We start from the raw sequence: 21487 nt of genomic DNA, 5'->3' as shown, positions 1-21487 counted from the left end.
ACTGTAATAACTGTTAGGGCAGTTAGAGTTAGCCCCCTTTAGTTCTAATGTACCCCCCTAACCCCCCCAATAAAGGTTTAACCCCCTGATCACCCGGCGGGTGTCATTTGTGACTAATAACTGTTAGGGCAGTTAGGGTTAGCCCCCTTTAGTTCTAAGGTACCCCCCTAACCCCCCCAATAAAGGTTTAACCCCGTGATCACCCCCCGTCGCCAGTGTCACTAAGGCTGGGTTCACATTGCAGCGGTTTATGAGAACGGATGTGATTCGCACCGCACTGCAGTGCAAATCACATCCGATCTCTGTGCGATTCGAGTTCAGCCATTCGCCGCACCCGCCGCAAATTCGCACGGGACCCTTTTTTTGGCCCGCAGCAGAATCGGATCGCATGGGTGTTCACACCATGCGATCCGAGTTTGCAGATCGCACTTGCGATATGCGAACTAATCTGGGGGTGTCAGTAACATTTCACTGACACTCCCAGCAGTTCGCATAGGGCAGTGTGAACTGCCGCCGGGAGGCATGCGATGCGGGAACCCGCCGCGCATTCGTGGCGTTCCCGCATCGCTCCAGTGTGAACCCAGCCTAATAAGCGATCGTTTTTCTGATCGCTGTATTAGTGTCACAGGTGACGCTAGTTAGGCAGGTAGGTATTTAGGTTCGCTGCAGCTTTTTATAGCGCCAGGGACCCCCATATACTACTGCATAAAGCCCCCTGATTGCCCCCTAGTTAACCCTTTCACCAGTGATCACCATATAACTGTTACAGGTGACGCTGGTTGGTTAGTTATTTTTTTATAGTTTCAGGGCACCCGCCATTTATTACCTAGTCTCACTAGTGTACCCCTAAATTTAGGGGTGTCTACTTTCCAAAATGGGGTCATTTGGGGGGGGTTTGTGCCATCTTGGCATTTTATGGCCTTCAAAACTGTAACGCCCTTAGAAAGCCTGAAGGCGGTGCTTGGTTTTCGGGGCCCCGTACGCGGCTAGGCTCCCAAAAAGTCCCACATATGTGGTATCCCCGTACTCAGGAGAAGCAGCAGAATTTATTTTGGGGTGTCATTTCACATATGCCCATGGCATGCGTGAGCAATATATCATTTAGTGACAACTTTGTGAAAAAAAAAAAAAAAAAAAAAAGTTTGTAATTTTCCCGCAACTTGTGGCAAAATATAAAATATTCCATGGACTCAACATGCCTCTCAGCAAATAGCTTGGGGTGTCTACTTTCTAAAATTGGGTCATTTGTGGGGGTTTTGTGCCATCTTGGCATTTTATGGCCTTCAAAACTGTAATAGGTAGTGAGAAGTGAAATCAAAAATTTACGCCCTTAGAAAGCCTGAAGGCGGTGCTTGGTTTTCGGGGCCCCGTACGCGGCTAGGCTCCCAAAAAGTCCCACATATGTGGTATCCCCGTACTCAGGAGAAGCAGCAGAATTTATTTTGGGGTGTCATTTCACATACGCCCATAGCATGTGTGAGCAATATATCATTTAGTGACAACTTTGTGTAAAAAAAAAAAAAAAAAATTTATTTTTTTGTCATTATTCAATCGCTTGAGGCAAAAAAATAAAATATTCAATGGGCTCAACATGCCTCTTATCAATTTCCTTAGGGGGTCTACTTTCCAAAATGGGGTCATTTGGGGGGGTTTTGTACTGCCCTGCCATTTTAGCACCTCAAGAAATGAGATAGGCAGTCGTAAACTAAAAGCTGCGTAAATTCCAGAAAACGTACCTTAGTTTGTAGATGTGACAACTTTTGCGCAAACCAATAAATATACAATTATTGACTTTTTTTTTTACCAAAGACATGTGGCTGAATACATTTTGGCCTAAATGTATGACTAAAATTGAGTTTATTGGATTTTTCTAATAACAAAAAGTAGAAAATATCATTTTTTTTCAAAATTTGCGGTCTTTTTACGTTTATATCGCAAAAAATAAAAATCGCAGAGGCAATCAAATACCATCAAAAGAAAGCTCTATTTGTGGCAAGAAAAGGACGTAAATTTTGTTTGGGTACAACATTGCATGACCGCGCAATTACCAGTTAAAGCAGCGCAGTGCCAAAGTGTAAAAAGACCTCTGGTCATTTACCAGCAAAATGGTCCGGTCTGAAAGTGGTTAAGCTATAAGGCTCCATGCACACGAGGAGCAAAAAATGAAACGCTGGATAAAATGCGTTTCAATATGAGCATGTTTTTATGGTGGTTTCCTTTTTCTGTGCTGGCGGTTTTGCTGGCATTCAGCTGACCTTAACCAATGACTCGGCTGTTAGAGGGGTTCCCTGCTGACAACTGAAGGTAAATAAAAGAATTGCCAGCAATTACAAATCTTAGGGAAAAAAACTGTGTGGGGTCTAGAAGCATAGGATAACAGTATCTGCTTCTAGAGGCAGAAAAAAACAACGTGCTCAAAAGCTGCTGCTAAAAGCTTTATTTTTTTTATTTTTTTCTAAAGCAAGTGTGAATGGAGCCTCAGGAAATGTAATGTCTTATTGGCACAATGATGAAGTGTGGGGGTGGGATCATCCGTATCGACTATTTGGTAAGGAAAAGAGAAATCTTATATTGCCAAATGGAGCTCAACAGTGAGGGGTGGGGAGCTGAGGCCTTGGGACACGCCATTGGCTTTCTTTTTTATCTTTTAGGCCCCTTTCACACTGGGGCGGTGCGGGCGTCGGCTATTTTTAGCGCCGCTTTACCGGTGATATGCGGCCGCTAGTGGGATGGTTTTAACCTCCGCTAGTTGCTGAAAAAGGGTTAAAACCGTCCGCAAAGCGCTGCTGCAGTGACGCTTTGCCGGAGGTATAGCCGCGCTGCCCCATTGATTTCAATGGGTAGGAGCGGTGAATTCACCGCTCCAAAGATGCTGCTAGCAGGACTTTTTGCACCGCTCCAGTGTGAAAGCCCTCCAGCTTTCACACTGGAGTGAAAGGCCCAGGTTTTTTACAGGCACTATTTTTAGCGCTGTTGCGCCTGAAAACCACCTCAGTGTGAAAGGGGCCTTAATAGACTGTTTGGAATCTGCTGAATGCAACATTTCTGCGGCTTACTATGTACTATGATGTGTGTAGACAGAACCCTTTATTACAATTCCCAGATCCAACATGCAAAATGTTCGAACCTCTTTGGTCTCCAGGAATACTTCCTAATTCTGTAAACGCATAATGGTAGGCACATGTCCCTGCCCTGGCTTTAAATGCCATATTTGTCAGCAACATACAAATCCAGAGCTGTTTGATCAATGAATCACTGCAGTGTGTATATTATGCAATGTAGAGCACAGTATGTCTCTGCTGTCTTAGACCTTTTTTTTTTTCAGCATGTAGGGAGCAAGTAAGGAAATTGTGGTGGGGAGGAGGGAGTGTTATGTTGCTGCGGAGTGTGTCCTTGTACTGACATCTAAGATCAGCTGTCTTGAGTAAATGTAACTTGGCGTTCTTTTGCTTAGCAGCATTTGGAATGTTACTTCTAGGCTGTTAACTACAGATGTGCGTTGTACTCTAGACTGTGTGATCAGTAGCTTCGTAGCCGGAGTGATAACACAACTTCTTTGTGCCACATGGCCTTCAAAATATTGAATATGTGCTAATGATCTGTGCCTTTTTTCTCTTTGTAGTTAGCCATTAAAACTGATCTCCAGGAGAAGCTAATTATTATCTACATACAAGAGGCGTGTTTTTTTTCTTACTTGGTTCTCGGTGGGCTCTGTGTATTTTTCCAGATCTGTGTAGTAATTGTGTGACACTGCATTTGTGCAGGAGGTTCCTGTAATAAAGACCAGTCACTGCTGCTCTCTCTCCTTGGGCAGGATGACTGGTCTTGTTGCAGGCAGCCAGTAGTGCTTCTTTCTTTCTTTCTTTCTTTCTTTCTTTCTTTCTTTCTTTCTTTCTTTCTTTCTTTCTTTCTTTCTTTCTTTCTTTCTTTCTTTCTTTCTTTCTTTCTTTCTTTCTTTCTTTCTTTCTTTCTTTCTTTCTTTCTTTCTTTCTTTCCCTCCTCCTCCTCCTCCTCCTCCTCCTCCTCCTCCTCCTCCTTCTTCTTCCTTCTTCCTTCTTCCTTCTTCCTTCTTCCTTCTTTCTTCCTCCTCTTCTTCTTTCTTCCTCCTCTTCTTCTTTCTTCCTCCTCTTCTTCTTCTTCCTTCTTCTTTCTTCCTCCTCTTCTTCTTTCTTCCTCCTCTTCTTCTTTCTTCCTCCTCTTCTTCTTTCTTCCTCCTCTTCTTCTTCTTCCTTCTTCTTTCTTCCTCCTCTTCTTCTTCTTCCTCCTCTTCTTCTTCTTCCTTCTTCTTTCTTCCTCCTCTTCTTCTTCTTCCTTCTTCTTTCTTCCTCCTCTTCTTCTCCTTCCTCTTCCTCTTCCTCCTCTTCTTCTTCTTCCTTCCTCTTCCTCTTCCTCCTCTTCTTCTTCTTCCTTCCTCTTCCTCTTCCTCTTCCTCCTCCAACATTAACTATTTTCAATCCTTATGCTGCTAGCATTAGTAAATAAATTTAATTACTTTGATTTAAACCTTTTTGTTTTTTTTCCACACTTCTTCAGTTGGTTTCAGGCCTTGGCAAATGATGTCATAAATTCCAGGAGTCTTCATGGGCATTTATGTTTTCTTTGCTCTTGAGAAGGGGAGGATGGGATTTATCAGATAAGCACACCCTCCTGCTTGCAAGCTAGAGCTAATTACAGATGGATTCTAGGATGTAAATGATACATGAATCATTTGCCCTTACTCAAGATGGCCGTGGCTATAAATGCTAGATGGTGCTTTTCAAAGTGCATTCTCCCCACTAAATTAACCACTTGAGGACCAGAAGGATTTACCCCCTCAATGACCAGGCCATTTTTTGCGATACAGCACTTTCTTTTGGTGTTATTTGATCACCCCTGCGGTTTTTATTTTTTGTGCTAATCAAAAAATGGCCATCAATCCGCCTACACAGCCACATCTTTTTACAATTTCCCATGAATGAATGCCTAAAAGTGCGATTGCGGCTGACGGCTCGTAGTTCTCAATGAACTTTAAGGGGGCTGGTAAGCACTTTCATAGTCCATTGAGTCTTTTCCTGCTCTCAGGTAACTGCCTTTCTATACGAAGTACAAGCAGACAGCCATGCTAAGAGTCTGCAGGAGTCTGCATAAAATGTGCATTTATTTATTTTTTAAAGATTAACTTATTCTTTAACTACTTCAGCTCTGGGAAGTTTACCCCCTTTGTGACCAGGCCATTTTTTTGCAATATGGCACTGCGTTAATTTAACTGACATTTCCGTGATCGTGTGACACTGTACCTAACTAAAATGTATGTCCCCCCCCCCCACAAATCGAGCTTTCTTTTGGTGGTACAGGTAGGTCCATACAGGCATACCCTGCTTTAAGTACACTCGTGAGTACGGACATACCTATGAGTGTATGTAAAGTGCCTCGCAAGTACTGTACAGACATTTTGCAGCCGCAGTAGAAGGAGCTGAAGCTCCGAGAGCCTATTCTGCCCTGTTCCAGTGTGCCCCTGACACCCTACTACACCCTAGAAGTCAAAAAAGGTATTGCTTAACTTTAGGTATTTTTTCCATACGTCCTCTGGTCCCGTTGTGTACTTAAAAGTGGGGTATGCCTGTATGTATTGGGACACAGGCACAATTTTCATACTTTTGTCTCAGTATGCCACCAGAATAAAAATAAACTGAAACAATCCAAATTTAATTCAAGGGGTTGAAAATAAATATTCAGTACAAATTTTAGGAACGAACAGCACCCATTTTTTTTTTTTTTTTTTTTTTTTTTTTATACATCACCCCCCCCCCCCCTTTTTTGAGGGGCTCAAATTTAATTGGACAAATGAATATAATCGTAAATAAAATTTTGTTGAGAATCCTTTACTGGCAATGACTGCCTGAAGTCTGGAACCCATGGACATTACCAAAGATTGGGTTTCCTCCATTCTGATGCTTTACCAGCCTCTAACTGCAGCTTTCTGCAGTTCTTTGTGGGTCTTTCTGCCTTTTTAGTTTTGCTTTTAGCAAGTGAAATGCATGCTCAATTGGGTTGTGATCAGGTGATTGACTCGGCCATTGCAGAATTTTACACTTCTTTTCCTTCAAAAGCTCCCGGTGTGGCTTTTGCAATGAGTTCTGGATCATTGTCCATCTATGCTTTTGAAGCACCGTCCAATCAACTTTGCTGAATCTGGGCTGACATTCTATCTCCTAAACACTGCAGAATTCATCCGGCTGCTTCTATCATATCATCAATAATCACCAATGACCCAGTGCTACTGGAAGCCATGTACGCCCATTTCATCACACTGCCTCCACCATTTTTTACAGATGACGCTGTGTGCTTTGGATCATAAGCTGTTCCAAACTTTCTCCACACTTTTTTTTCTTCCCGTCGTTCTGGTACAGATTAATCTGTCTAAAGAATGCTTTTTCAGAACTGGTCATTTGGCAAAGTCTAATCTGGCTTTTCTATTCTTCAGGCTTATGAATGGTTTGTACCTTGTGGTGAACCCTCTGTATTTGCTCTTGTGAAACCTTCTCTTGATTGTAGACTTTCACAAAATAGTAGTACACGGCTTCACTTTTCCAGCGCTTAGTTATAAAATGAATCCAAATTAAGCTAAACAGCTATGTTAATACAAGGCATTTATAAAGGGTGAGCAAAAAAGATCTAATATATAGTCCTTCAAGCTTAAGCAGCGCTAAAACATTTAAAAAACCAATAAATCAATCAATAGTGATATGAATCTGGGTGAGAGAATTCTGAATATTTGTGGGACCGTTCATATGGAAAACATCAGCTATTTAAATGTTCCACCATCACCACACCAAGTGATTCCGCTCCCTTGTGAGTTGCACTCACCTGATTCCCAATTAACAAGCGCCTTTGCAGATATTATACCTTTACGATCGCCGCCTAAAGGACATCTGCCTGGATCTCCAATAATCAATTAATCGAAGGATATCAGACATTCTGGTCCTATGATTCGCTCAGTTCCAAAACCTTCTTTTTATCAGCTTGGGCATAAAATATTGCACTGTGTAATCAGTTCCAATACTCGCCACCTCTTGTGGAAATACGATCGTCCTTGGTGGTTCCCGGGAGGAGATCGGAACCAGTGACAGACACAGCAAGCCGTGTGGTCACACTTGGACACGTTTCATCATTCTGGCTTTGTCAGATCCCAGCCGCCCCTCGGCCTCTGATCCCAGCCGCCCCTCGGCCTCTGATCCCAGCCGCCCCTCGGCCTCTGATCCCAGCCGCCCCTCGGCCTCTGATCCCAGCCGCCCCTCGGCCTCTGATCCCAGCCGCCCCTCGGCCTCTGATCCCAGCCGCCCCTCGGCCTCTGATCCCAGCCGCCCCTCGGCCTCTGATCCCAGCCGCCCCTCGGCCTCTGATCCCAGCCGCCCCTCTGTATGTGTGTATATATGTATGTGTGTGTTGTGTGTGTGTGTGTGTGTGTGTGTATATATGTATATATAATCTCTCTATCTACACATACACACACTTGTGTAGTGATTGATATGGGTCTGTGTGTGTGTTGTTTTTTTTGTTTTTATTTTATAATTTTTTTTTTTTTTTTTTTTTTGTTTGAGCTGAAAATATATTTTGACTGAGAAAACATTTTGATAGTGTATGCAAAACTCTAATAATATATTTGTGTTTCTTCTGTTAAATGTACCATCACATTTTTGAGTGCAAAAATTAGCTGTTCACCCTGTCAGATATTAACAGCTGATAACGTGGACTGTTAACAGTTAGCATGTTGTGTAGTCCTAATACTTTGTGAAAAAGGAATACAAATGCAGCCACCACCCCATCTAAGGGCCAGTAAGCTGCAATACTATCAAATTTGTGTTCTTAGGTTTAGGTACACTTGAAGTAAGGTAGCAGAGCCAAATACTACTGTTTTAGGTCTTTAATTCTGGATATTTTATGTACAGTATCTGTGTTCAAAACTGTGGATTGAAAATACCTGTGATTTGGCTTTTAGGATAAGGTGACCTAAGGGAATTCCTATAGCTGAAGTGCAGACAAACAGATGCATGCAGGACTTTGGGTGCGCGGTGTCAGAGAGCACTGTTGGGTAACCACAGCCATCTGAACTGTACCATTGGTAAATAAAACAAAACAAAAAAACCGTGCTAAATAAACTTATTAAACTAAATAGACAAACATCAGCAGCTCAACCGTAAGATGCATTCAGTAAATATATAGGAAAATGAGGAACTGCACTAATATTCATCAAGATGAACATGGATAATGAAACAAAGGGGAAGGTTTTATAGTAAACAAAAACAAATATGAAAGTGCAAATCTGTGAATTGCTCTCTAAAGTGTGTGAATCACTTTTCGGAGTCCTCTCAAATTGTCAATGAGACAAATATTTAAGTGCTGAAATTGATATATGCAGTTCTGTGAATCGCTCTTTAGAGTGAATGCATTGCTTTTCAGAATCCTCTCAAGGTTTCGGTGGCACACAAACGCAGCAAAATCCTCCACCAAGTAGATTGCATGCTTACCAGATAGTAATCTGTGTAGCGCTTGTGGCTAATTACCCAGCACTTTCATATTTGCTTTTTTTTTTTTTTGTTCACTATGAAACCTTCCCCCTTTGTTTCATTATCCTGAACTGTACCATTATCTGGAGCAGTACGCAACAGCAATCCTGATTTGCATGGGGTTTCCAGGTGCAGTGAACCACCTTGAGCCCTCGTTCACATTGTAGGCGGATTTAAAATCGTGCGAGTTCAAACTTGTATTTCATTGCAAGTTGGGGACTATTTGAAAGACCTTTTGTGCTGGTTCATGCACAGATGTCTATTGAAATTGTCCCCCGAAGTCGCCAAAAGTAGTGCAGCAACTACTTTTGCAAATCTGTGCGTGTGGTGTTTTTTTTTTTTTTTTTTTTTTCATTTTTTTTTTTTCTCTGCTTCTAAACGCTGAGCTTAAAATATGCCTCTAAACCAGTAGTTTATTTTTGGTTTTGTGCTGCCCTAGGGAAGACTAAAATCTGCCCCCCCATCTAATTTTGTCCCACCTCAGCTGTGCCATACCGTTGTCTCGGGGTCCGATAAGGAAGCTGCAGCTGTTCACAGTGAACTGCTGTGGCTTCATCCTCAGACCCTGAGACAGGAATTCTCCAAGTGCCTTATATGTGGTCAGAGGGGCATAGGACGGGGTCAGCAGGGCAGAGGATGAGGGACTACACTGATAATCGTGCCCTGATTATCAGTGTAGATGTCCCCTTAACACAAGCCAGTTATCATCTCTCTTCTCTCTTCACGCTGTCAGTGTGAGGAAAGGAAAGCCGTTAACCGGCTTGTGGTGTTTACATTGTGATCAGCTGTCATTGGACACAGCTGATCATGTGGTAAAGGGCTGCTGTGATTTTTTTTTTTTTTTTTTCCCCCTATACCTGGATTTTTGATCAGCTGAGTCTGCAAAAACACAGGGCATGCTACAATCACAGAAGGACTTCCATGTATGCCCTCTCGGGAAAGTAAGCCTGTGCTGTAGCTTTCTTTAAGCTATAGTGTGGGCAGAAAGTGGTTCATTTGCCTCTCCTCAGATTGACAAGGCTGTTGTCCAAGGGTGGCTCCATTAGTCATCCATCCTAATTGAAGCCACCCTATGACCGGAAGTGTTATCACCAGGTGAAAAAAATTCTAACAAAAAAAAATTGCAGCAACACATTTAAGGATTGGTAACAGCAATGTGTGTTTTGGGGCTGTGGCTGTGCACCTGCAGGGGTTCAAATGGGGAGCAGCAGTTGTGTCCCAATTGACTTGAATGGGACTGCCTGCATGGGGATGCATCCCCTTGCGGGGAAACTGAACCCTTGCAGGGGCGTATCATGTAGCATGCCCTTGTTAACAAGGCTCCACTCTTGTTCTTTATCCCTTAACACTGTAACACAGAGTTCTTCCTCTTGTACCCTCATCATCCTGCTTTTGCTCTATAAATGCAGTCTGGCGGTGAAGTAAAAAGGCTGTCCTAAAACTGTCAGATTGTGAACACTTTGTGTTACATGGAGTACTGTTCTCCTGTAAACTTTCATATTAGTTGGGTTGAAGAGAACATTACTAAGTGTCCTTGGCTAACCTTTTGACTGTGAAAAATTCCTGTAGCATTCTATGTAATGTAATAGGATTCCCTGGCCTCATGTTACCTGTACATTCCGCAGACTGTAAAACTTTCCTATGGGCCTTGTACTTTATAACGCTCAATGCCTTGTTCCTTCCTAGAAAATGTGTTCTCTGCTGTATCACATTGGGATAGTTGCTTGTTTCATAATTGCTTTATGAATAATACAAACTTGGGAAAATGTATAATTTCCCTGCAACTATGTAGTTAATATATCCTATAAACCTACCTTTACCCACATTATTACTTTTTTTCCTAAACATTGTCAAATAGAGAATTGCTGAATTTACCGCGCTGTATACCGTGCTCCCAGAACACCTTGCCCATTGAAATGAATGAGCAGCGCTTCCAAAGTACTTGAAATGTGTTTTAGATGCGCTGCAACACAGGTGCTTTTAACCCCTTCGGTCGCTAGCGAGGTTTAAAAGCACCCCGCTAGTGGATGAAAAGCGGGGCTTAAACAGCGCTAAAGCGAGTGGTGCTTTACTACTAACGTGGCTGCGGCTTAGTGTGAAAGGGGTCCAACTACATTCTAATTCTGGGGTGTGGAATTCAAATTCAATGGTTTTGTCTGGCATCTCTTCTGGAAGAATATTTTACTATCTAGTGTTTGTACCACGATTCAGATCCCAGTATATATGTAGTCATTTTATGTCTCATCGATGAAACCATGTGTAACCACTTGACCACTGGGCACTTAAACCCCCCTTAACCACTTAAGCCCCGGACCAATTCTCAGCCTAAGGACCCGAGGTCTTTTTACAATTTCGCACTGCTTTAACTGGTAATTGCGCGGTCATGCAATTTTGTACCCAAACAAAATTTGCGCCCTTTTCTTCCCACAAGAAGAGCTTCCTTTTGATGGTTTTTGATTGCCTCTGCGATTTTTATTTTTTACGATATAAAAGGAGAAAGACAGACAGAAAATTTTGAAAAAAAAAAAAAAGATATTTTCTACTTTTTGTTATAAGAAAAATCGAATAAACTAAATTTTACTCACACATTTTAGGGCAAAATGTATTCAGCCACATGTTTTTAGTAAAAAAAAAATGTCAATAAGCGTATATTTATTGGTTTGCACAAAAGTTATAGCGTCTACAAACTAGAGTACATTTTCTGGAATTTACACAGCTTTTAATTTATGACTGCCTATCTCATTTCTTGAGGTGCTAAAATGGCAAGGCAGTACAAACGTCCCCCAAATGACCCCATTTTGGAAAGTAGACACCCCAAGAAAACTGCTGAGGGGCATGTTGAGCCCATTGAATGAAAAAAAAAAATATATATATATTTTTTTTTTTTGTCCCAAGTGATTGAATAATGACAAAATAAAAGGTTTACAAAAAGTTGTCACTAAATGATATATTGCTCACACATGCCATAGTTATATGTGGAATCGCATGCCAAAATATATTCTGCTGCTTCTCCTGAGTACGGGGATACCACATATGTGCGACTTTTTGGGAGCCTAGCTGCGTACGGCACCCCGAAAACCAATCGCTGCCTTTAGGATTTCTAAGGGTGCAAATTTTTGATTTCACTCCGCACTACCTATCACAGTTTCGAAGGCCATAAAATGCCAAAATAGCACAACCCTCCCCCCCCCCCAAATGACCCTATTTTGGAAAGTAGACACCCCAAGCTATTTACTGAGAGGCATGTTGAGTCCATGAAATATTTTACATTTTGCCACAAGTTGCGGGAATTTTACAAACTTTTATTTTATTTTATTTTTTTTGCACAAAGTTGTCACTAAATGATATATTGCTCACACATGCTATTGGAATAAGTGAAATTAAACCCCAAAATTAATTCTGCTGCTTCTCCTGAGTACGGGGATACCGCATGTGGGGGACTTTTTGGGAGCCTAGCCGCGTAGGGGACCCCGAAAACCAAGCACCGCCTTCAGGATTTAATTATAAAACGCTACCAGAAAAAACTGTTAGTGATCGCAGGGATCAGGCCTGACTCTGCGAACGCTGCAGTTATGTGTTTAATGTTTTGTAAGTGACAGTGATCGATCGATACTGCACTTGGGTGGGCTGGGCGGAGGGGCAAAACGCAGGTGCTAGCAGGTATCTGGGCTGATCCCGCTAACAATGCTTTTTTTTTTTGGAACCCTAAACTGCTGAGGACACTAGTATAGATCTGATCAGATCTGTTCAGATACTATACCACTACGGGAGGTGTATGCTTTGCTTGTGGGTGTTCGCGGTACTGGCACTAACCTAGCGCTGCCTGGGGCGATGCAGACCCTGACCCTAAAACCTAATTGATATCACCTGCTGGGTGATCAGGGGGTTAAACCTTTATTTGGTAATAAATGGTGGGTGTCCTGATGCTATAAAAAGCAAACTAACTAACCAGAGTCACCCGTAACACTTATACGGTGATTACTGGTGAAAGGGTTAACTAGGGGCAATCGGGGGGGGGGGGGGGGGTTAAAATCCTTATTAGGTAGTATATGGGGGTCCCTGACGCTATAAAAACCTGGCGGTGAACCTAAAAAATAACTAGCTACCTAGCGGCACCAGTGACACTAATGCAGCGATCAGAAAAACGATCGATGAGTGACACTGGCAAAAGGGGGTGAAAGGGTTTAACTCTAGGGGCAATCAGGATGTTAAACCTTTATTGGGGGGGGGGGGAGGTAGGGGGCTACCCTGGACCTAACACTAACTGCCCTGACACTTTTTACTGTCACAACTGACACTAAATGCAGTGATCGGTAAATAAATGATCACTGCAATCAGTGACACTGTGACTGGGAGGGCGGGGGGTGATTGGGGGGGGGGGTGATCGAGGGGTCATTTGTGTGCCTATATGTACCTACGTGTCAGTGTAGTGTTGGTGCACACTTACTATGTCCTCTCCTCGCAGTCCGGTCAAAAAGACCGCCTGAGGAGAGTGACATCACTTCCTCCCTGGCTTTGTTTACACTACACAGGCAGGGAAAGCTTCTCATTCACTAGGAGCGATCGAGAGGGGATGGCCAGAAAACAACGGCCATCCCCTCATCCCGGATCGCTCCTGAAGCAAAACAGACCGCCGCAGTCAGCGGGAGGGGGCAGGGCCCCACCCACTGGAAGGCAAGCACGTACATGCCATTCTGCCGACGTATATCTACATGCAGCGGTCCTTAATTGGTTAATATAATAACCAATAGAAAGAAGAAGAAGAAAAACGGAAGGCCTGGCGGCAGCAGACCGGGCCACCGCTAGTAAAAGAGCTGGAAGAAGAAGCGGTGGCCAGGCAAGAAGAACCGAAGAGGGGGACAAGAAGAGGGCGGTGACTAAGAAGAAAGCTGGGCTCCTCCGCTAGTAAAAGAGCTAGCATAAGATAGCGGAGGAGTCCGGCGAGAAGACCCCCGAAGACGGAAGACCCCCGGAGCTGTGCAATAAACTATTTTAACGCTTGTGTGTGTTATTTTTTTTATTTTATTTTTTTACATACTTTTTTCCACAGGTGAATGGGGAGGGGTACATTGTACCCCATACTCATTCACATAGGGTGGGGGGCAGCTATCCGGGGGCCCCCTTATTAAAGGGGGCTCCTGGATTCCGATAAGCCTCCCCACCCGCAGACCCCGACAACCATCGGCCAGGGTTGTCGGGAAGAGGCCCTTGTCCTCATCAACATGGAGACACGGTGCTTTGGGGTTGGGGGGGCCTCGTGGCCCCCTCTTCCCCCAAGGCACCCCCCCATGTTGAAGGCACGCGGCCTGGTATGGCTCAGGAGGGGGGGCGCTCGCTCGTCCCCACAGCCTTTCCTGGCCGGCCGGGCTGCGTGCTCTGATAGGGGTCTGGTATGGATTTTGGGGGGGACCCCACGCCTTTTTTTTCCGGCGTAGGCGATTCCCCTTAAAATTCCCTACCGGACCTAAGGACCTGGTATGCCCCCGAGAAGGCATGCAGGCTTCATGAGTGAGGCGACATTGTTGCCACTCTCTTGCTCTTACTACTATAGGAAAATGACATTTTCATATTGCAGCCAGCGCAATGGGATCGCGCTGGTTGGAGAAGCCTGTCGCCGGGAATCAGTGCGACAGTATTGCGCTGGAAACACCATATCGGCGGCACCTACTGTATGGTGCCAATATCTGAAAATTGATCACACCTGAAGTACTGATGGCCTATCTCATTTCTTGAGACCCCAACATGCCAGAAAAGAACAAATACTCCCCCAAAATGACCCCTTTTTGGAAAGAAGACATTCCAAGGTATATATAGTAAGAGGCATGTTGAGTTTTTTTTGAAGTTGTCATTTTTTTTCCCCCACAATTCTTTGCAAAATCAAGATTTTTTTTTTTCCCCAAAAAATTGTCATATTATCAGGTTTTCTCTCACACACAGCATATGCATACCACAAACTACACCCCAAAACACGGGGACAGGGGCACTTTAAAAAATTTTATTGTTAATTTTACTTTATTTTAGTTTGACCCTTTTTTTTTTTTTTTTTTTTTTCTCCCTAAAATTTTTTTGATTACTTTTATTCCCGTTACAAGGAAAGTAAACATCCCTTGTAATAGGGAATATGGCATGACAGGTTCTCTCTACAGTGAGATATGGGGTCAATAAGACCTCACATCTCACCTCTAGACTGGGAAGCCTGAAATTAAAAAAAAAAAAAATGTTTCTGGCTTTGATCGTAGCGGTGAGTCAGTTGCAGCATCGGAGGGGGGTGGGGGTGGGGGGGGGGGGCGTCCCCTCTCGCCTCCCGTAAGAACGATCAAGTAGCGGGACAGCCACTATGATCATTCTCATGGTGTAGGGAATCGCCGGCTGAAAAAGCTGATATCTGAATGATTCCTGTAGCTGCAGGCATCATTCAGATATCCCCGCACAAAGTCAAGGATGTCATATGACGGCCAGCAGGCGGGAAGTGGTTTAAAAATACTTGTGTGTAATTATAATATATATATATATATATTTTTTTTTTAAACAAACAGTTGTCAGTTTATACAATATTTCTAACACATAGCATGTACATAGCAAGAATGACACTTCAAAATAGATTCTCCTACTCCTCCTGGGTACGGCGATACCACATGTGTGAGACTTCCACAGCCTGGCCGAGTACAGTCGAGCATGGCTGGGTATCGCAGGGTATGGGCAGAGCATTGCAGGGTTAAGTGGCACTGGGCAGCGCTGTGGGCACTACAGATCCAGCTCACAGCGCTGCTGTTACTGATCTCTCCCCCTCCACTGTACCGATCAGTACAGAGAGGGGAGGGAGGGTTTGTTTACAAGTAATCGCTCCGTCATTTGACGGATCGATCACGTCGTAAACGGCCGCTCTGATATCATTTGGCTCCCTGTCTCACCAGGAGCAGCGAGTTCTTTTGTTTGGAAAAGTTATAACCGAGGATTGCGGCTGTCTGTCTGCGGAAAGCAAGCCAGTCCAAGACGGGTGGGCCATCCTCTCATGAGGGGCATCCCAGGGAAAGCAAAATATGGGGACCTAGGCTGTATGCGTCAGGAATAAACAAGGTACTGGTAACCTAGAGACATTTAAAAAAAAATAAAAGGGACAAAACAACTTTAGTATATAACCAGAGGGCTTATTCAAAATGTGCCAGGACTGCAGGCACCCACACCAATCCAGGAGGCTGGGAGAAAATAAAGTAATAATAAACATAAGCTGCCAAGAAAAGTATGATATCAAAACTCTAGTAATGGCTGCAGTATTCAAGTACAGTAGGAGGGCTCTGCTAACTCCAACAAAGCAACATCTAAACCAATCGGGACCAAAGAAGGGTCAGAGGTGTGATCTTACCATGTCGCCCAAATACTAGAGAGGCGTTCCTGTCTGTCATTACATGTTGCCACCCCTGGATCCGCTTTCATGACTTCATTCAACTTCCTGCTTGATGATTCAATCCCCAATTGAATAATAGGGGACAGCTGATAATAATAAAGCAAGGTGGAAAGGCTGGTGCCTAAGTCTGGGCATCCAGCATCCATCATGGATCCCTCGGCATCTGGGCACGCGGTGCGGCCACACACTCCCTACCACCAAGAGAGGGGCCAGGAGGAGCTGCGTCACGCGTCAACACACCACTGACTGACAACAGGGACACAAGGGTTCACCTGCTGCAAGCCGCATCCCACAGCAGTGTGAACCCAGCCTTTAATATCTAACCAAAAAGGAAAAATCGCAGGGCACTCCAACCACAAGTGCAGCAGTCTACCATGCTGGCTGCAACCTCTCCAGCTGTGAAAAGGCTGTAGGTACACAATACTAACGCATTGGCATGTTGTAATTTGTCTCCTAAGTCTTCGAGTCAATGGCGCTAGAATGCGTTAATTAGTAGAGATGTGTAATTTGGTCATCTGAAAGCTATGTCCCAAGGTGGGGGTGAAACTCAGTAGTTTAAAGAGTTTGGAGTCGAGGTGGGGTAGGGGCTCTTTTGCTATAAACAGTTGCTTATCAGTGCCCTGATTACATTTGAGTGCCAGCAATCGGCCATCAGTGATGCCAGTCAGTTCTGCCCATCACTGGTGCCTGTCAATACAACCCTTCAATGCCCACCAGTGCCGCCTATCTGTGCCTCATCATTGCCCATCAGTGCTGCCTCATCAATTTTTGGTCTTTTTCCTAAAAAATAAAAAAAAAATAAAAACTCTATTAGTGTGAAGAAAATGATAAAAATTTCACATGATTACAGTGCAGCATGACCGCACAGTTGTCATTCAAAATGTGACAGTGCTGGAAGATGGTGTAAGTGCCCTGTATTTCGGTGGTTAAGCGTAAATTTGGGGAATTTGCAGATGATGTCCTTGGGGTTCTCAGGATCATCAGATGGGGGGTAGAAGCGCTGTGTGGGCTCTGTCAATTTCAATAGAAGCAGTAACGGGGAGTTTCAGGATTTTGTGGAATATGCCACCTAAGGTAGGAATGATATCCTTAGGATCTGTGGTTTCAGGAAGACCGCAAATGCAGATGTTCACCTTCCTGCTACAGTTCTGGAAGTCATCCAGCTGGCAGAGAAGGGCTACAACTTTCTGATCTTGAGCGGTGCATTGGTCTCCCAATATAGATATGGTGGTCAGGGTGTCAACTTTTTGCTCCACCATCTCAAGCCTGTTCGCCAATTGCTTTAAGCTGGTGAAGTGCTCAGAGTCTTCCTTAGTAGGGAATGTCCCTATCCACAAATAGGCTTGCAAGGTCTGTGCTCTGGTCCTGGGATACAGTAGAGGGGGGAGACTGGGGGGGAATCACTCACCGACAGAGGAGAGGGGATAGGAGATGCTGCAGGCTGGAATGGCGGCTCCTTGTGGTGCTGTGGAGCCGCTCGCTTCGGCACCATCTTGGATCTCCCACTCTGCTGCCTCTGACTCTCAGGGAAAAATGTGTTTATTGTTCCCTGTCGAGTGTGGCCAGATTGTTCTGCCTGAGAGGAGGCCTGCGGGCATTGTGACATGTCGATCAGAGGAATTCACCCCTGTAGCTAGTTTTGTTGCTGCGGTGTGGATGGGGCTGCCCAAGCAGGCAACCGCCAGCACTTCCACTGGCTGGCCAGCCATACAGGTAAGCAGAGACCACAATAGCTCTGACTGCCTCTATGGTATAGGAAACGGGAAGGGAAGTCGCTTCCATTTCCCCAGATGTAAATGGCGCCATTTAAAAAAAAAAGGGAAACAATTTGATCACACCGATTTTTGGTGTGATCAAATGCTTTTAAGGGCAAAGGAGACGCCCCATAAGAGTACCTGTTGCTATCACAGGGAATACTTTAAAAATAAATGGACAGTGTAAAAATAATGAAAGTTCTTGTTCCCCGTTGTCCTCTCAAAGCCATCGGTCCACATGTGAGGTAACAAATCTTAAATGGTAACCTGTAAAGGCTTTCAAAGCGCCACCTATAGATATTAAAATTGACATTGTCTGTCACTGTTGCACGGGCGTGCACAATTTTAAAGCGTGACATGTTTATCTATTTACTCAGTGTAAAATCATCTGTTATATTTTAAACAAACAACTGGGCATTATATTGTGTTTTTGTGCAAATGCCACATGACATTAAAAAACTGCAACATCAACCATTTTTATTCTCTAGGGCTTCTGCTTTAAAAATACATTTTTATGTTTGGGTCTTCTAAATCATTTTTTTTTTTTTTTGCATGTAAATAAAGTGCCAGTAAAAGCTTGGTCTTCAAGTGGATATTTGTCAGTTTTCAGTGTGCCCTTCCTTTATTTCAACCATATAAAAAAAAAAAAAAAAAGTGGACTTTGTCTTTTTTCAACCTGACTAACTATGTAACGTCTGACGGCCAGTGTAATGCCCAGTACACACAATCAGAAAATAGTTTGAAAAATACCGCTTTCGAATCGATTGTGCGTTAATCGGATCGTTGGTACAGAGCTTTCAAGAGCCGATCAGGACAGTTCATCTATATTATTTGATTGGACACGCACAAAAAATTGTTTTGTACAATGCCAGATCGTACAATTTTTCGTTTTTAATCCGTACAGCTGATTTGAAAAACAAAAAAACAGAAGATCATTCGTCCAATAGTCTGATTGTGTGTACCAGGCTTTAGGGAGAAATTCTCCGCTGACAGGCAACAGCAGGGGGTGCTACAATTTTCAGTCCTTTTACATAATGTCTTTATTTTTATTTCTGGTCATTGTTTAATTTTATGTACCTTTTTTTAATTGAACATCATTTTGTCAAGAACATTTATTTTATTTAAAACTCTTTGATTTACTGATCACACTAGTGTACTATGAATCATAGATATAAATTATTATTATTATTATAATTATAACGGGGGTTTTCCCGAGACCTGAAAATTATTTCAAAGGTTCCTCTACAGCTGGGTTCTCCAAACTGTTCAGTCCAAGGGGCACACTGTAGATTTTCCAAAGAATATGTTATTTTATAAATGAATGGAAAAATAAGTAAATAAATGACTTTAGTAAGCCAAAGCAAAGGCATTCAAAATAAACTAAAGGTCAAACGAAAATAAATCCAGTCTGCACCTTTCAAAACAGATCTTGCAATTTTGAGTAACCGCAAAACATAATGAATCTCTTGCGTATGTTCTTTGACAAATTTAACCACTTGCCGACAAAGCCTTTTCTGGCACTTTTGTTTACAGGTTTGAAACCGTATTTTTTTGTTAGAAGATTACTTGGAACATATATATAATATTAGCAGAGATCCTAGAGAATAAAATGGCGATCATTATATTTTATGTCAAATAGTATTGGTTTGCAAATGCAATTTCTTTGGAAAATATACACTTTAATAAATTCAAAAAACCACTATATATAACCTAATTTTTTGTTAAAATATAAAAGATGATGTTGCGCAGAGTAAATGGATACCTAAAATGTCTCATTTTAAAATTGCGCATGCTCATGGAATGGCGAGAAACTACGAAGCTTAAAAATTTCCAAAGACGACCCTTTAAACTGGTAACATGATAATTTTTGTTAGAGAAGGACTAGCGCTAGCATTATTGCTCTCACTCTAAGGTTTGCGACGATACCTCATATGTGGTGCGAACATCGTTAACATATACAACTTATGTATGCGTTCACTTCTGCACGAGAGCACAGAGGGATGTGGGCACTTAAAAAATGTTTTAGTTATTTTTTTATCATCACTTTTATTCCTATTGCAAGCAATGTAATTGTCAGTTTGAGTCTCAGGCGTGCCGGTAAAAATGGTAAGTCCAAGAAACGCCGGCGAGCAGATGAAGGGGGCGATCCAGCGGCTAATTGGCTGCTAAGACCGCTTTCATGAGAAAATCTAAGAAAAGTCAGTGGCTAAAAAAAACAAACAAAAAAAGGCATTATGGCTGAAAGCTTCAGTCATAACCCTGGTAAATCACTGTGTGTGTGTGTGTGTGTGTGTGTGTGTGTGTGTGTGTGTGTGTTTTATATATATATATTTTTTAATTTGTATATATTATAGCTATAGCAAGTGTTTAATGCAAACAGTGGAGCTGATTTGTTTCAAGCTTTGGTAGCCAGCTATTAGAATAGACTTCAAGTGATCATTAGATAAATTTGCTTGATATTTAGACTTGACCTACTTCATTTTTGAAAATGTTTGTTCACACAGGTATGTTTGATGTACCAAGTAGTGACAGAAGTCTACGAGCAAATTGCTTCAAATTTGTAAACTGCTTAGGCTTCATGCACACGAGACGCAGATGCAAACGCTGCTGGACACATGTTGAAACCGGCGTTTAGAAACGCGCGTTTTGCCGCGATTTTTAACGCGATTTAGCGGCGTTTTACCGCATTTGCGTCTAGAAGCGTTTAGTTAAGCTAACATCATAGACCCTCCCCAGCTCAAAAATTAACTATTTCAGCAATTTTGTGAGACCAAAGTGAGTAGCAGCAGCTGTGAGAGCTGCAGTGTACTTGTATTTAGCGTGTCACTTGCCACGGCACCTGCCACAAGTTGTGGATTGTCCACTTGCCACGTGACTTGCCACATCACCTGCCACGTCACTTGCCATGTCATCTGCCACAAGTTGTGGATTGTCCAACTGCCACGTCACCTGCCACAAGTTGTGGATTGTCCACTTGCCACGTGACTTGCCACATCACCTGCCATGTCACTTGCCACGTCACCTGCCACAAGTTTTGGATTGTCCACTTGCCACGTCACTTGCCACGTCACCTGTCACAAGTTGTGGATTGTCCACTTGCCACATCACTTGCCACGTCCCCTGCCACGTCACTTGCCACGTCACCTGCCACAAGTTTTGGATTGTCCACTTGCCACGTCAGCTGCCACGTCATTTGCCACAAGATGTGGATTGTCCACTTGTCACATCACCTGCCACATCACTTGCCACATCACCTGCCACGTCACCTGCCACAAGTTGTGGATTGTCCACTTGCCACGTCACTTGCCACATCACCTGCCACGTCACTTGCCACGAGATGTGGATTGTCCACTTGCCACGTCACTTGCCAAGTCACTTGCCACGTCACTTGCCACGTCACTTGCCACGTCACTTGCCACGTCACTTGCCACGTCACTTGCCACGTCACTTGCCACGTCACTTGCCACGTCACTTGCCACGTCACTTGCCACGTCACTTGCCACGTCACTTGCCACGTCACCTGCCACGTCACTTGCCACGAGATGTGGATTGTCCACTTGCCACTTCACTTGCCACGTCACCTGCCACATCACCTGCCACATCACTTGCCACATCACCTGCCACGTCACCTGCCACAAGTTGTGGATTGTCCACTTGCCACGTCACTTGCCACGAGATGTGGATTGTCCACTTGCCACGTCACCTGCCACAAGTTTTGGATTGTCCACTTGCCACGTCACTTGCCACGTCACTTGCCACGTCACCTGCCACAAGTTTTGGAT

The 21487-nt window shown here is 43.5% G+C and overlaps 1 protein-coding gene across 1 annotated transcript in view; it reads left to right on the top strand.

The window, feature by feature from the left end:
• Positions 1 to 21487, top strand: part of SUCLA2 (succinate-CoA ligase ADP-forming subunit beta) — a 130700-nt gene that overhangs the window by 13670 nt on the left and 95543 nt on the right. The window lies entirely within an intron of this gene.

The sequence above is a fragment of the Lithobates pipiens genome, unplaced genomic scaffold (genome assembly GCF_037356315.1).
Source record: "Lithobates pipiens isolate NorthernLeopardFrog02 unplaced genomic scaffold, aLitPip1_a1.2 Scaffold_16, whole genome shotgun sequence".
NCBI classification, from domain to species: Eukaryota; Metazoa; Chordata; class Amphibia; order Anura; family Ranidae; genus Lithobates; species Lithobates pipiens.
The sequence above is the reverse complement of the archived record's forward strand: the minus strand, read 5'-3'. Positions and strand labels throughout refer to the sequence as shown.